The sequence below is a fragment of the Lates calcarifer genome, linkage group LG14, assembly GCF_001640805.2.
Source record: "Lates calcarifer isolate ASB-BC8 linkage group LG14, TLL_Latcal_v3, whole genome shotgun sequence".
Classification (NCBI taxonomy): domain Eukaryota; kingdom Metazoa; phylum Chordata; class Actinopteri; family Centropomidae; genus Lates; species Lates calcarifer.
This window is the reverse complement of record NC_066846.1, coordinates 5,480,904-5,497,422: the sequence shown is the minus strand read 5'-3', so window position 1 is coordinate 5,497,422 and position 16,519 is coordinate 5,480,904.

The window sequence follows — 16,519 nt, the reverse complement described above, 5'->3', positions numbered from 1 at the left end:
ACATCACAACATCACTGGTCTCAGTTCAGATTTGATGCATTGTGCGTACAAAATTGTGGAACCTGTCTGAGCTGCCTAATCGATGACTGCTACACGCAGAACACACACAAACACAGAGTGATCATGTCATATGTAAATATGAAAGAGGTGCAGAGTGAGGAGACAGAGAGCAAAAAGGGATGTGAAGTACTGCATCTGTCTGGTGGAGTGACAGTGGGTGTGTGTGCATCCATGTGTGACTGCCAGTGTGTGCTGTATGTGTACGTATGTGTCTGATGTCCCTTTTTTCTGTTTTGGCTTTCATTACAATCTGATACCTCCACCCATCTGTTCACAAAGGAGAGTAAGTGAGAAGAAGGGAGGAGAGGTAGTAGCATGCAGAGCTTGCTATCACTCTTCATACCTGCTCCTCCTCTTCCTCTTTATCTGCTCTCTTTCTTTGTCCTCTACCTCCCTGCCCGTCTCCCTCTCTCTCCTCCTCCACTTCCCTATCCTCCTCTCCTCTAATCCCTCCTCCTCCTCCTCCTTCTCCTCCTCTCACTCCTGCCTGTCTCTCCTCTCCACTTCTCCTCCTTTCATCTTCAGATACAGGCAGAGTGGAGCTCGGCTTCCTCTAAAGACCCAGCAGGTGTGTGGTGTGTCTAATTGTACGTAAGTGTGTGTTTAAGTGTGTAAAATGTGCTTTAAAGTTCGGTGCATGAGAGTTTTTTTTCTCTACTAAGTCACATTGTGCCTGTGTTTGTAGGTACTGTATGTGTGTGTTAGCTGTGTATGTTTGCGTGTGTGTTAGAGATATCTTGTTCCCTTAGGGGAGTCCAGGCCCATTTCCACTGTCTGCTGTAGCCAACCAACCCAGCAGTGCATCGATAATCTATTAGGCTAGAAACACACACACACACACACACACACAGATATGCTTGTTCTTCTTACCTGCCACCACTGTGCACTCTTGGGGTGTGTACTGACTGTAACTGGGTGGGCCAGATATCGCCTGTACCTGAAAAACAAGCACACCACAGAAATAAGAAATGTTACATACAAACACACAACATTTATCATCAGCATTGGCTCATATATGGGTGCTGAAAATAGTGCTGTGCTTTAGTAAAAAGCCATTTTAAAACAGCCACCTACATCTACTATATTACATCCTCTTACTCTGCTTCAAAACTGCTTCAAAACGATGCAGACACTAAACGTTGCACCCAAACATGACTGTTGAACATCTCATTTCAAAACCACTGGCATGAATCTACTGCTCTAACAGCCTCCACTCCTCCAGTGTCAGGCTTTCCACCAGCCTTTGGAACCTGGCTGCAGGGATTTGCTTGAAATCAGCCACAAGAGCACTGCTGAGGTTTGACATTGATGTTAGGCGATAAGGCCTGGTTCACAGTCAGTGTTCCAGTTCATTCCCAAAGGTGCTGGATGGGGTTGAGGTTCTGTGCAGGCTAGTCAAGTTTTCCGCACCAAACTCACAGATATATACATACAATATTCAAGTACTGGGATCATTTGAAGAAAACAAAGGATGCCTCTGCTCTTCTAATGAATGACCAAATTAAGAATTTAGGGTGTACATATATTAGCAGCAAAGGAGGTACCATTAATATATAGCACTGCACAGACACATACACAGTAGCACAGTGAGACACAACTAAAATATTTATCAACAATAAAGACAAGAAGACAATATAGCAGTACATATGCAGAGGAATTTTAAAAATACACAAGATCTGATGTAATTCTCCCTGTACAGATGAAAATACACACACAGACACACACACACACACACACACAGATACTGAAGGTGAACAGAACCCAATGTACTGACCAACCTCACAGAGTGGTGGTGATTACAGCTGCCAAACAAGACATACACCCACTGTCATTATATGCTCAGACATCCAATCTTAACACAACACAACAGAACACACACACACACACACACACACACACACACACACACACACACAAACACAAACACACACACAAATATTGATGGACACAAATAAAAGACAGCCAGACAAAATACATAAACAAGATACCAGCATGATGTAAGAAGGCGCAATATCAGACATCACCATAATTAAAGCTAAAGCCTGTTTATCGACCAGTTAAGTAGGACAGGAGGAGCTAAGCCCCAAAGATGCAGCTTGTTTACAATAACACAGCTATATACAGACAGTGTAACAGCATTTCACACCTCCTGCGAACCTATATTTATTACAGCCACATACAGAGCACCACCAGGTGTTTTCTGTGCCATATAAAGAAGGTCAAGTAAAGTCCAGAAGGATTGTGAAAATGTTGCAGTAGCAGGCAGATACAATGTACTAAAAGGCAGTAACTAAATGCCGTACAAAGTACAAATTGATGAGTTCTACTGGGAAATGTAGCAGATAATCTTTAGTCTCAGTTTGATTTAATTAGGGCTGCGAGTCAATATTTTCATAATCAATCAATCTGCTGATAATGTTGTCAATTCATTGATTAATTCTTTATACAATGTCAGAAAATCGTAAAAAACCTGAATGGTGAAAAATCTATTTCTCAGAGCTCATGTCTTCAAATTGTTAGTTTTATTCAACCAACAACCATAAAACAAAAGATGTAATTTTCTGATTTTATAAAACACACACAAAATTTGATAACCATTAGCTATGAAAGTATAATTCACTGTTGCACCATCTTTTCTGGCCTGACCAAAATGAGATGAGATGAGATTAGCTGCCATGGTCAAGCATGATGTCAGACTGGCTGACAAGTTAGGAATAAACTACTTAAATACTTATACTGATACTCAATACTGACCAAAAGCTAAAAGCTAATATAACTTCATTCTCACTAGCAGCTGCTTTCTACAAACTTCCTCTGTTACTTCACTTCTGATGAGGTGAGAAAAAAGCTTGAGAGTCATTTTACAAATCTTATGGCTACATTGAACTGTTTCAATTAGTTGAAGAAAATTAGAATTTTTTATTTATTTTTTTTAACATTCCCTTTCTACAAACCTTAGTTCATTACTTCACACAAACAGTAAGAATCCTATTCAGGCTAGTGCTGTATTGTTTTTGTCAATGAAATCAGTCATTCTGTCACAAATTCAAGCAAAACACAAAACCTAGGCAATCATTTCAGGTAAATCCTTAAATATTCCATCATCTACCATTTTCCTCTTTGGCTAATCCCTGGATTCCTGCCTTTTGGAATTCCTCCACAGATTATCCCTTTGCTTAAACCACTCCAGGGCAAAGGACAGGGGGAGGAGGGGAAGGAGGAGAAGAAGGAAGGGGAGGAGGAGAGGAGGGGAATCTTGTTTTAAGAAGCTGGAAGTCTGTGAATCTTGCTGGGCTTGCAGTTCGCCCTGCGGACATGTTTTGTGCATGTCAAGGAATGCACCCGCTTCATCTCTCTGTTGTAAAACCTTTCTCCCATCCCCTGTCTCCCTCCTTTCCTTCTCCTCCTTTCTCTCACCTTTTTTTAAGGGAACAGAGGTATGTAGGTAGACACAGACAGCCGGGCTAACTCGCAGCAGCTCCCGTGATCTGCTTGACAACAGCCTGAGGGCCCACACAAGGGCACACATACAGGCTCACATGCATACAGTCACAACAGAGAGAGAGACCAAAGAGGGGCCCCGGGATGGAGCCTTGAGGCACTCCAACCTGGTGACACAGCAGCAACAACTTTCCTCTGGCCCCTTAGCCAGTAAGCCCAGCTAACCACGGGTTGGAAACAGAGGCAGCTCTGCTCCTGTTTGCTAACTGCCTTTGTCTGGAAGAAAACAATGACTAGCCCCCCGCTCTCTAATTTACAGGGGAGTTGGCTCATTCCTTTGAGTGGAATGTACAGTGGGAGTAGCTTGCATTTCATGACGGGTGGAGAGATCAGTGACTGGAGGAGGGGTGGTTATCCGGCCAGAGTGGGGCTGCGTTGAAGGAAGGGTGAATGAGTTTAGCAGCTATTTTTAGATGACATGTCATTTTAAACTCGTGGTCTGTTCCTGCACTGTGGTCAAGGAATGAAACACTAGTGGGGAGATGTGGACTGTACAATACTCACAAATCTGTATGATAAAGTTCATCCATGCAAAGAGGCAACAAAACCTTTGGCAACAAAACCTGCTGGACCAAAGCTGCAGTCTCACTCAATGCACACAAAGAAATCTACAATCAAACAATAAGCAATGTAAACACAAGACCAAAAGAAAAAACAAACAAAACTGAATGTGCAAGACAAATAGTGAAATCCAATCTACAGAGGCTTCAGCAAATAGAAATCCCCAATAAACACATTTTCAATTGTGAGGACAAATCATGGGAGCTATTGAGGCTTTCTGAAATGCACATAAAAGCATATGTAAACAGCCACACAATCACTCTGTCTCCCAACTTCCGCCCACTCAATTGCACTGTCACCTTACTTAACCTGCAGTACACCGCAATAGCTGCTAAAGATGCTGGGAGAAATACAGAACGGAGAGGGAGATGAAAAGCTATCCAAGATCAGCTTGTCTAAGTGTGCCAGTGCAAAGCCTGAAATGAAAGGGAATGAGAGTCAGAAGAAAGAGAGGAAGACAGAGAACATATGGCGTATGAAGACCTAGTTTCCTTCCCCTTCCCTCATCTCCTCTGTTTCCCCTCATCTCACACACCTGGGACCATTACTCCTCATGGAATCAACACCCAACTAAAAATCTACTTTCTTTAATTAGTTCTCTCTCTCTCTTCCTCCTCTCTCCCCTCCTCCATCCATATGCTCTCATCTCTCTGTCGCCTTTTCTCTCTCGGTCTCTTCTGCAATCTGCTCCATCTCTTTTGTCCTCTGTTGTATGATCTCTGATCGCTTACAAACTTATTTTCTTTTTAGACTCCTCTTTCTTCACCTTTTCCCATTTAACCACTACACACAGAATAAGTATTGGACAAAACACTGTCAAAGCAGAGTGTGAAATATAAATGTGTGGCTCTCACACTTTCCATTTCTACTGCTTCTGTTTGTATACAGGTATGTTTGCCTGGGTGGGGTGTGGAGGCTGTGTGGAAAACAGGATTGAAGGAGTATGACTACCTCCGCATTCTACTGCTTAACTAATCAATGTTAATGAGATCGGAGAGACAATATACTGCTGATAAAATGGGTGTGTGTGTGCTTGCATGAGAGATGCACGAGAGATTTTATTGTTTATTTGACTAATTTTAATTCCCCATGCATGGGAAATAATAGAGTCATTTAAGTGTCTTGGTGGAAGAGGAAGTGCATGTACAGTAATACCTCTTTGTAATTTGTATATATAACCTAACTGGTGTTGTAGCCTTTTTGGAAATGCATTCAATTCCAACTTGAAATCTGTGGCAGTGTTACAGAAATGCTAGCAGGTTCTATGTACTTTGATTGTCTGGGTTACTTTTGCATAAAAATGAGTCAAACATGATGTGGACATGTAAAATTGCCAGCATGTCTATGGAGAAAAGTGCATGTGGGAAGTGGCTACTGGTTTGGCTGGCTGCTAGGCTTTGATGTGTGCACCCCTGACCTCAAAAGGGACAAGTCATTATATGTGTAGTGTGTCAAGAGGGACATAGACAGGGCATGAAGGAATTTATTTCTTACTTAAATCATAGTGACCTATAAGGCCACATCAAAGTTGTCCACGTGCAATGTACTACATGGAGTAACTTTCTCTTTAAATGGGAAAACAGAGATGTACATTTATGAAAACCATGTGTAAGTTGGTCAAAGAAAAATAAAGTGTCAGAGAAAATGCACACTTACTGAGTCACTGACGCTGCTTCTTACTGTGAAGAATAACTGTAAGACACCTTATGAGGAAAGTGATAAAAAAAGACAAAATAAGCTGTAGGTAAAGGTCAAAACTGGATGAAGCATTATAAAAGAAAGTAAATGTCTTGTCTAGAGATGAGAGTAACCTACCACCTTGTGATTTATGATGCCTAATAAGGCCACAGCTCACTTGAGTTCATGACAGCCATTATTATGAGTTATAGTGGTCTTAATGAGAACTGTAGTGATGTCCTTACTCATGGTCCAGGTCTGTGACAGTGAAACAATGCAGATAAAAATGGAGAGACACAAAGGCAAGGAAACAAAACATGACCAGTCAATGGCCAGACTTCCCATTACAAATTACAGGTACACAGATGCTCCAAGCTGAGTAAATCATGATGGAAGCAAAGAAACTTCTAAATATTTTGGTACAGGCACTGAGTCTGTTTAAATGCGACCCTGCAAATTAAATATGTAGCTTTAAAATTACATATTTAACCTGCAGTTACGTTTTAGGAGATGTAATGCAAAATTAGGATCTAAGCAGAAACTTTAAAAAGTTAAGTAAAGATGTGTTTGTTTTGGAAAATTTCTGGGAAAGATGCACCCAAATGTGCCTTTCAGTTAGGTTTGTGACTTGGGACATCATGTCATGTCATGTGACTGAATGAAAATATAGTGGGTGATGTTGTTCTGCGAATGAGGCTTTTTGTTGTACTAATTAGAGGATGGAATGCAATGAAATTCAGTGGGTGGAGACGACCAAATGACGCAAAAGCACTAAATCAGACTGAGAAAGAAAATCCCACAACTGTGTTCAATATGCTGGAGCATGTGTTGCATAGTGGTTCTGTGAGAGAATATGGGTGCTTCACTCTTACTGCTTACGTGTACTTTTGCCTGTGCATTTGTAAACCTTTCCTCCCTCGGCCTGGTTGCTAGGACACCTGCTTTGGGCACGTGCAGAGGCCTAACTGTCTGGCCTGACCTTTGACCCCACAGAGCCCCGACCCTCATGACCTCAGCAGTGGTCAGGCACTTCATCTTCTGACCACTCCCACCTCACTGCTGTGTGCATGAACACAGAGTGGATGTGACGGAAAATATGTGTATGTGCCTGCGCTTTCCATTTGCTCTACATGGCCTCTCTTTTATTTTTATGGATGTTAATGCTTTGATCTCAGTGGCTTTTTGCTGAGCTGTTTAAGAATGGGACTAAGAGCTTCTCTAAACACAGACACATCCACCCAACAACATATATACATACTGGGCTGGCCTCAGGCTTTTTGGGGTCCAGGGCAAGAATTAGCTTCACTATGACCAAATTAACTAACTTTTGTCCTTAAATAAAAAGAATATTTCCCTCCTAAAATGGCAACCCAATTGAAAAGTCAGCATTCATATTTTTTGTGGTTAGCAGTAAAACTCAGAAATGCACAGCTCCAGGTGAGAGCCTATGGATGCAGAGAGTCCAAGATGAAAAAAAAAAAAAGGCCTGCACAGTGTTCTGTGTCTTGAGTCATGACAAAATTTCTCTTCAAGTATGTGGAGCTGCACAGTGTAAGGCTGCACCAGGAGCCTGGGATGCAGTTTGAAAACACAAATGGGCTATGAAACTCAAAACAAGCTCCACACATGGAGGCCACCAGGAAAGGGCGGGGATGTGGGCAGTTGCCTAGTTTGCCCCACACACATACACACACAGACAGATAAACACACTCAAACATCTAGAAATGCAGTGCAATGCAATCATGAATGCAGAGGCACAGAAAAGGTAGAATTGTGGGTCAGAGTATCACAGACAATCAACATTATTCCACTGCACAAATACAGCCCTGCAAACAGAGTGTGCGTGCGTGTGTGCATGGGGTGTCATTCTGTCTTGCCAGCAGCAGACACAGGCTAGCAGGGGAGGCGTCACGCCTTTATTTATTCATCAACCTTCTGGGAACTGGCAATGAGAGACAAGGTCAATACATTATTGTACACGTGTGCATGCGAACCCACACACACAGAAACACGCATTCACGCACAACCCCCTGTGTACACCTATAGAATAACCATATAGAGTATACAGTAAATACTCTTAAGGATACCTCTGCCAACACATGTACTGTAATGACTCATGTTAAAATGGTATCACAGTACACACACACACACACACACAGTGTTTAGAGACTTGCTGGCTGACTGGGCCATGAATCGGAGCCCAGAAAGCACACAGACCCTATTAAACGCTGCCGGATCTGCAACACACAACCTATTAAATGCTCCAGATCAGCTGAGTCAGCACGCCAAGAGAGAAAAGACAGGAGGTTTAGACAAAACGAGCCCCGTAACCAGGAGATGTAGCACGCGCACATACACACAAAACTTATTTATGATCATGTACAGTACGCTGACATGCTGCTTGTCCACATGCACAATAATGTGTGTACAGTTAGAGAAACACCCAGGAACAAAGGAAACTTGCAAACACAAAGGAACAGGCACACACACACATATAAAAAGCAGAAAGACACAGGGACACACACACAGACTAGTTTGGGGAACATAAGCATGTGCATGTGTTACTTCGCATCTGGCTCCTCTTAGAGCAAGACACAAAAGAAGTAGTATGTGTAGTGAATGTGGCATTGTGTGTGTGTGTGTGTGATTTGGTCAGTGCTTTGATAGCTGGCGAATGAAGGAGAGCTCAGCCATGAGTCCAGACAGGAGAGAGAGAGGGGCCAGCCGCTGTCATATACTCAAACACAAACCACATGCAGCTGTTCAGCGTCTGCCTGAGTGGCACGTGACATGCACACACACACACACACAGACACACACCAATCCACACACACAAACAGACAAACACACACCATAGCAACAGAGGCAAACTTTGTAACTATCTTTGTAACTTGGGGAGTGCACAAGTGAGATTTTTTCACCGCCACGTGCATCTCAGTGGAAATCCTCAGGTTGTGTGTATGTGTATGTGTGAGTGTGTTTGGCTTGCAGTGACTTGTGAGTCATCTAGTGGGTTGTGGGCCTAACTGTGGAGTAAAAATAGCCCTGTGTGTCAAACATGGTTATAGAGTGATGATGAAACAACTGGCTGTACCAGCTGCTCACACACACATTGTTTTGGATGCAAACAGCTCCATAAAGTCAGTGTCTCAACTCATTGCATAAACGCTGTTTCCAGTGCTCTTTTCTATGTGTATGTGTGTGTGTGTGTAGGGGCGTCAGTATGTCTAATCTTACTTGCCCCCACTTTATCTGCAGGACACTCCTGTGCTAGTCTCACCAGATCACAGGGAGAGAGAGAGAGGAGGGGGTATGATGGGAGGAGGAGGACGCAGAGATGAAGGGAGGGTGGGTGACCTGAGCGTTTGATGTTAAAGTTTGGAGCCGACCAAGGAAAAACTTCAAACACTGCATAGAATTAAAAAGATTACCTTCCCCGTATACACACACACTTCTTTCACCAGTAGCACATGTGCACGCGCACACACACAAACTCAATCCACAACAGGTCAGCATGCCCTTGAGTGAGAGACAAAGAGGAAAAAAAGAGAGCGATAGAGAGAGACCTGTTATCTGCCCTGTAGTCAATCTCTCTTTTGTCTGTAAAGCAACTTGAAAAACTGATCCTAAGCCAGCGCCGTCTCAGTCTGCTCTGTAAAGAAAACCTGACCTGAAGGGACAAGAAAATGATCCCAAATAAGTCAGTGAGATCTGTAGGAGAGAAAATGTCAGAATAATCTAATATGACACGCTACATTATCCTCAACAGAATCCAACTGAAGCCTGTAATACACAAACATATAATGTAATTCATTATAGCTATAAAGCAATTTTACAGAACTACACCGTGAAACTGTGGGTCTATGTGTTAATGTGATAAGTACTGATCAGCAGGAATACTGTGATACATATCTTATACAGCAGCAATGCAAGAAACTGTTCAGTGTCCAAGTTAAACTGAGTTGAGTATGGCTGGTGTTTGGTGTGCTGTACTATGCAATTTCTACGGTGGAAACTAGACTCACTGAGCACTTTATGACACACACATGTACACCTGCTTATTTATGCAGTTATCTAGTAAGCCAATCATGTGGCAGCAATACAATACATGAGATCATGCAGATACAGGTCAGGAGTTTCAGTTTATGTTCATATCAAACTATCATCATGACATGATTGTTGGTTTCAGACAGTTTGAGTATTTTCTGAAACTGCTAATCTCCTGAGAGTAAGAATGTTGGAAAAACAAAAAACATCCACTGAGTGGCAGCTCTGTGACAGAAACACGCTGTCAATGAGAGAGGTCAGAGGAAAGACTTATTACCCAAAATGTCTGTTGTAAACATCCATCCCAGTTTACAGACCAACTTTCTGGTTCAACTTTGGCCTGCTGTACTCGGCAGAGCTGTGTGCTTATAGACTTTTCCTGTGAATTTAGGACTTATTTCCAAGCTTTCAAGTCGCTGATTTTTATTTTATTTTATTTTAAATAAAGCAATGCAGATAATCGTGGCAAACTATTGGCTTGTTTACAAGCTGTATTTTGCTGTGGATAACTAACACATAAACAATAACAGACTACAGCAGATAAAATTATATCCAAACTATGGAAAAAAGACAACTTGTGAAGGAACTATTCTATTTTTTTTTTAAGACAAACAAGCCACTTTCAGGGTTAATTGGGATCTCTGGTGTGAGGGTTAAAAGGTATGAGCAAGGTTAAGAGGTGAAGGCAAAGAGCAGTGGGGATAAATCTTGAAGGCCAGATCAGTTCACTGTGAGGAATGTGGACTTAACAAGAGTTGTGATGCTCCCATTTCTGTTTTATTCCTGTGTGTGTTTGAGAACCTGACCCACTTATTCAGTAAAAGGTGCTATTTAAGAGTGATGGAAGTAGTTGTGAAAAATGAAAATACAAAAAATACAAAGCTTGAAAGACAAGCTCAAACCCTGCATTCTTACCTCACTTACCTCTCCACACTAGCAAATCACTGCATGAAGCTGGCATGCTTATTGGATTGTTGGTTCAACAAAGTTAAATCAATGTCAGAAAAAGTGTGGAGTTTGAATCATACTGACCCCTTAGCAGTTTTCATTCTTTATACCACCCACTAATTTGTCTGCTGGATGCTATGAAAAGTTATGTGAACATATGTGTATTGATACCCTGGTCTTTTTTTGTCATTTAGAATTATTGTAAAACAGCAGAAATATTAGTAGCCTGAGCAGAGAGTGTCAATCATACATAAAAGAGACTCCACAATGAAGAAGCATTTAAATATGCATAAAAAGAAATGACTGAAAAGTAAAGAGGAACTAAGCTAGTTTGCTGTGCGAGTTAACTGTGGGTATGTGTGTTGTCATGCAATATACAGCATGCGTGTGTGTGTACTGCTCTTTCATGTGAGGTGTGAAGCTTGTGGTTCGAAGTCATTACAAGACGGGCAGAGTGACAGACAGAGCGGTAATTAGAAAGTTGTGGGAGAGAGAAAAATAATGAAAAAGAGTAAACAAAGGGAAGATGAAAAAGCTGAGTACGGAAGAAAGAGGGAGAGAGGAGGTCAAATATTGCAAATAAGGAGCAAAAAAAGAAAGTTAAAGGGAATGGTGAGGGTGTAAAGGGAGAGTGACAAGGAGAAAGAGAGTGAGAAAGGAGCACTCATCTCCCCATAAAGTCAACCAAAGTTGTTAGTGGCAGCACCGTGGGTGGCTGTGGAGGATGGAGCACACACACTAATACACGCTCACACATACATCAGTGAGTGATGCATGCTAGCTGGTCTGAGCCTGTTGGCTAGCGTTAGCCTTTATTGGTTAGGCAACGGGTTTGATGTGGAGCCCACACACAGCGACAGGATGACAGACACACTGCAACACACACACACACACACCACAGAGAGAGGGAGCTGTATATGTGTGGGTGTGGGAAGGGTATGCGTTGAGTTGGGTTATATGTATGTTTATATGGGAAAACTGCGATAGTACATCTGTATGTGGGGGCTGGAGTAGACTGCCTGTGTGAATGTTAAGTGGGCTGGAAGTTGTGTGAGAAAGTATGTGTGAAAGAGAGAGTGTGTGTATGTGCATGCATGTGAATTTATAGGTGACCGGCTGATGCCTGTATGTGTTTGGGTATGTGTGTGTAGGGGGTTAAAGTTTGCCTCTGATCCTGAATATGTGTGCAGATGTAAGGAACAATGACTGTGTGTGAGGGTGTGAAACCCTGGACACTGACAAGAGATTAGAAGCAGAGGAGATAGAGTGAGATAATAAGATAAACGTGAACAGGGAATGATGAACAGACATAACATGAAGAAAAGTGTAAAGTAGAACAAAAGGAAAAGAAAGAAAAAGAAATAAAGATTATGTATACATGGAAAGGAAAGGCAATGGTGTGATAAAGGGAAAAGGGAGAGAGAAAAGGGACAGAATGACCCCTAACGACTTAGAAGAAAAAGAGGGAGTCTAGCGAGAGAAGGACCGGGAATGATGGAGAGATAAACAGAGAGCGTGGAGTGTCTGGCTGTGACCCAGCTTTGTCTTTGGTTTCAGTGGAGGGAGGCTGGCAGAGGCAGGCGGGCTGGCTGCTCTGGCCTGGGGCCAGGCCACACACTGTGCCACGCTGCCCAGGAAAAGCCCCTGCTTGAGAGGGACAGGGGGTTGGGGGGTGTGTGTGTGTGTGGGGGGGGGGAATCCAAAGTCCAGGCCTCCCCAAGGCACTTCAACAGGCCCCAGGGGGCACATTGTGCCCCCAGCTCAACCACTTGACACATCTGGTCCCCTCAGCCTGGTGAGGACTCGTTCAACCTGGCAGTGTGCTGTGGCTGTGGCTACAAACGTGTCTGGGGTCTAACCTGACTTGGGACTGACTATACAGACACAAGAGCAAACAGTGAGACAAAAATACACTTTTTGTTTTTCATTGGCTCTACAGCACAACATCACAATCATAAGCTTTGAATTATGGGTGACACCAAGTTAGTATGTTCAGAAAAGTCAAATTCTGAAATGTAAAAGGTACTGTCACTGGAAAAGTGGAAAATATGTATTTCATCATCTGCATCCAGGTGATTGGTTTAACAGAACAAATCAAAAGGACATTCAACTGACAATGATATAAAACAGAGAAAAGCGAGAACCAGCAAATGTTTGACATTTTAGTTTGATAAATCACTTAAATTATCAATTGATTCTGAGAATAATTGATAAAATATCAATTAACCAGTTCAGTAACTTTCTGTGAACTGATTAATTGACAAATCATCTCAGTTCTACAGTGTACCACTGAGTAGGACTAATAATTCCAACAGGTACAACAGCAGTTGACCTGTAATAAACAGAAGAATTGGATAATAGCACAAGTAGTTACAACTAAACCTGCTAAACACAAAGAAAAGTGACACATACAGTGACACTCCAGTGTTACTATTAACAGGTTTTCTGTGTAAATTACAGTACACAAACTACTATAAGTACTTAGAAATGTGAGATCTGATCAACTCCAGTTCCAAGTTCCACGTGTCAAAGAATTAGACCAGTGTGTCCGAGGGGTCAACAAATCAAACCAACTCAAGGGATCAGCACAAGCTGGCCCAACTTCGAGAAACTGGGCTAACTTTTCTAAACTTCACATCATACATCAATGAAAAAGTGTAAGGCAAAAGTTTCTGAATCAAAGCCAGAAAATATTCTGACTAGGATCAGCCCAGCAGCTGCAGCAGAGGCCAAAAAAGATCAGACTTCAGTGAAAAGCAACTTGGAGGCAAGAAAGCAACTGCAGCATTCAGCCCACAGCATCTCACTAATGATCACTGTTTCACCATCACTTGCCATGACTGATTAAAACCCAATGAAACCTCTCTTATATCAGTCTCTCATTCTTTTGTAGATTTCTCAAAGCTACACAGAACTTTCTGTTCTCTTTCCCATCTCTTTTTCTATTCCTTTTAACCTCTGTGAGTCTCTGTTATGCCTCTTTATCTCTCCCTCTTTCCTGTTTCTAATGAACACATTTGAATTAAGTCACTTCACTGGTATGACTGCTTATGAGACACAATGCCAAGCTGTGTACAAACCTTCCAAAAACGGACAAACAATAGTTTCATCCATTTAAACCATACTGAAAAGATTTATTATTTTGTTTGAAAACATGTAATTGTGCATAATCCTCAACAGCTATAATATCATACAGCAAAACTGAGATCATATGTTTCCAAAACTGAAACATGCATATCCTCTACCTTTTTGCTTTGTTTCTACCGCTAATGAATCAGTTCCTCTATTTCCTTTCTCTACTTCTCTCATCCTCCTGCCAGTTTATCTATCTGCGTAGTACAAGTACAGTATGTACATTTGTATGTGTATGTGTATGTGTATGTGCGTGTGTGTTAGAGCATGTAACAGCCCGAGGGCACAGAGCTGACTAAACTCCATTTTCCAGCTGCCCGGACAAGCCAATCAGCCACAAGTCTCAGAGCCTCTGTTTCCGGAGGATGGGAGAGGACAATCGCCACGGCGACATTGCACTGGGATTACATCACTGATAGGAGAAAGAAAATATGTCTTTTAAATGTGTGTTTGTTAGATGTATACATACATTTTAGGCACAGGCGGAGACTGTGTGTGTGTGTGTGTGTGTGTGTGTGTGTATTCACTCATATCCAGTGTCTACAAAAATGACCTCTCTGTTGAATGTACAATCACTAAAGCTCAAGTTACTACCAACCCATCCTCTCTCTGTCTCTCTGTGTTGCGATATAAGGTTACCACTGGCTCCAGACAGTGAGGCTAATACTCCTCCTGCTCCTCCTCCTCCTCCCCATCCTTCTCCCTCACCTCCCTCTCACCTGACCGGAGGAAGGGAGGAAGGCAGGGAGGGTGGGACGGAACAAAAGGATGAGAGCAGAGACAGGAAGGGGGAGATGAGGAGGAGGAGGATGAAGAAATTGAACGGGAGGGAGGGTTGGAGGGACAGAAGACACACAGACAGGCAGAGATTTATATAGAGGGAGAAAGAGAGATGAGAATGAGTGATTGTCTTGTCCACCTGTGAGACTACCATGAGGAAAGGACAGGAGATACAGGCACTGCACACGCACACGCACACACACACACAAGGAGACATGAGATCTAGGGCAGCCACAGCAGTCAATAGACAGAAACCTAAGATGGCGGAAGGTGGGGGGCCCATGTGACCCCTCCCTGCTTGCCCCCCCTTAATCGAACTATGCTAGGGGCCCCATTAGGGTCATGCACACACAAACACAGAGACACACACACAAACCCCTGACCCTGCCCATCCCCCAAACGAGCCCCTTATTGATGAGGTCACTGGCCAAGAGGTCAAATCCAAAGGACAGAGGGGGAGAGAGAGAGAGAGAGAGACTGAAAAAGTAGTTTTAGGAGAGAAAAAACAGATCGCCAAAAGCTGGTTTTGTAAAAAAAATATGGTTTTACATCAGCTAGAAGTGCAGGTACTGGCCTCCTATACCCAACCATGAGACGAATGGAAAATCTTAAGTACAAAGTGGTACAGAGCAGAAGCTGACAAACACCTGGCCACTTCCTTTAACTAGAATTTTGTGCTATTTAGGGTAAAAGTTTGAAAAAAAAAATATCCATCTTGGTCGAACCTATATATCCACTTACACGGTATTTCTGCATGTGTGATTACAAGAAACAGCAAAGGAAACCGATTTAATGAAAGGCTTGTTCTGACTTCCTGTCTTTCACAGTGTTCTGAGAAACAGTAACATTGTCTTTTTCTCCTTCTCATACGCACAGATCATATGGTCACACTCATACAGATACACATTTGATGAGACACACTGGTGACATAGAGCCTGATCGCTACTGCCTTATTCAAGTGTTACAGTAGCTGATCCTCTATGCTGAGATTCATCAATATACTGCAGCTCGAGGCAGCATCTAAGTATGTAGTTGGAAATAATAACAAAACAGATCCAGACAAAGCGATTCTTTTAGTGGCTGTTTGAATTTAAAACATCAGGCAGAGGAGGGATGCTTGGTGCTGTAGCAACAACACAAATACAAAGGGTGAATGAGCAAATTATGAAAACCAGGCTTTGTGAGATCTATGGCCATGCATGCAGTATTTCACAGTCAGACTTACCCAGACCAACACAGTGGCACTGGTCAAGGCTACATTGACAGTTCCCAGCTGGGACAGAGCAGACACTGCCAGACTTTGTGGCAAGGTGTCTCTATTCAGGATGGAAAAGACAGTTAGTTGACCTCTTGGAAAGACAGAGGGAACGAGTAAGAGAGAAAAAAGTGTGCACGTGTGGGTGAACAGAAAGTCTGAGCAAGTATAAAAAAGAAATGAAACTGAAACTTGACTTAATTTGGTAGTGTGATTTGGTGAAATTCTTTGATTTCACAAACTACAATGCACACTGGCCTTTATCTGATAGTGACAACCTGAGACTAAGCTGACAGTTTTTTCATATGAATGTGTCTAATGGGTTGAACACATGTTCAGCACATGTTAGTCATATGCACATGTCCTGTATGAAAGCCCTGTCAGACCACTCTCTGCCTTGAGCCATGAATGACGACTTCACATGATGCAGTTATGCTTTTAAAATTTCTTTTAACACAAATAATTTGACGACAAGGTCCATTTATTAAATGTTCTGGAGCTTTTAATTTGTCATTTTATCTGAATAAGGCGAACTGTTGTCGGGGACAAAAATAACTT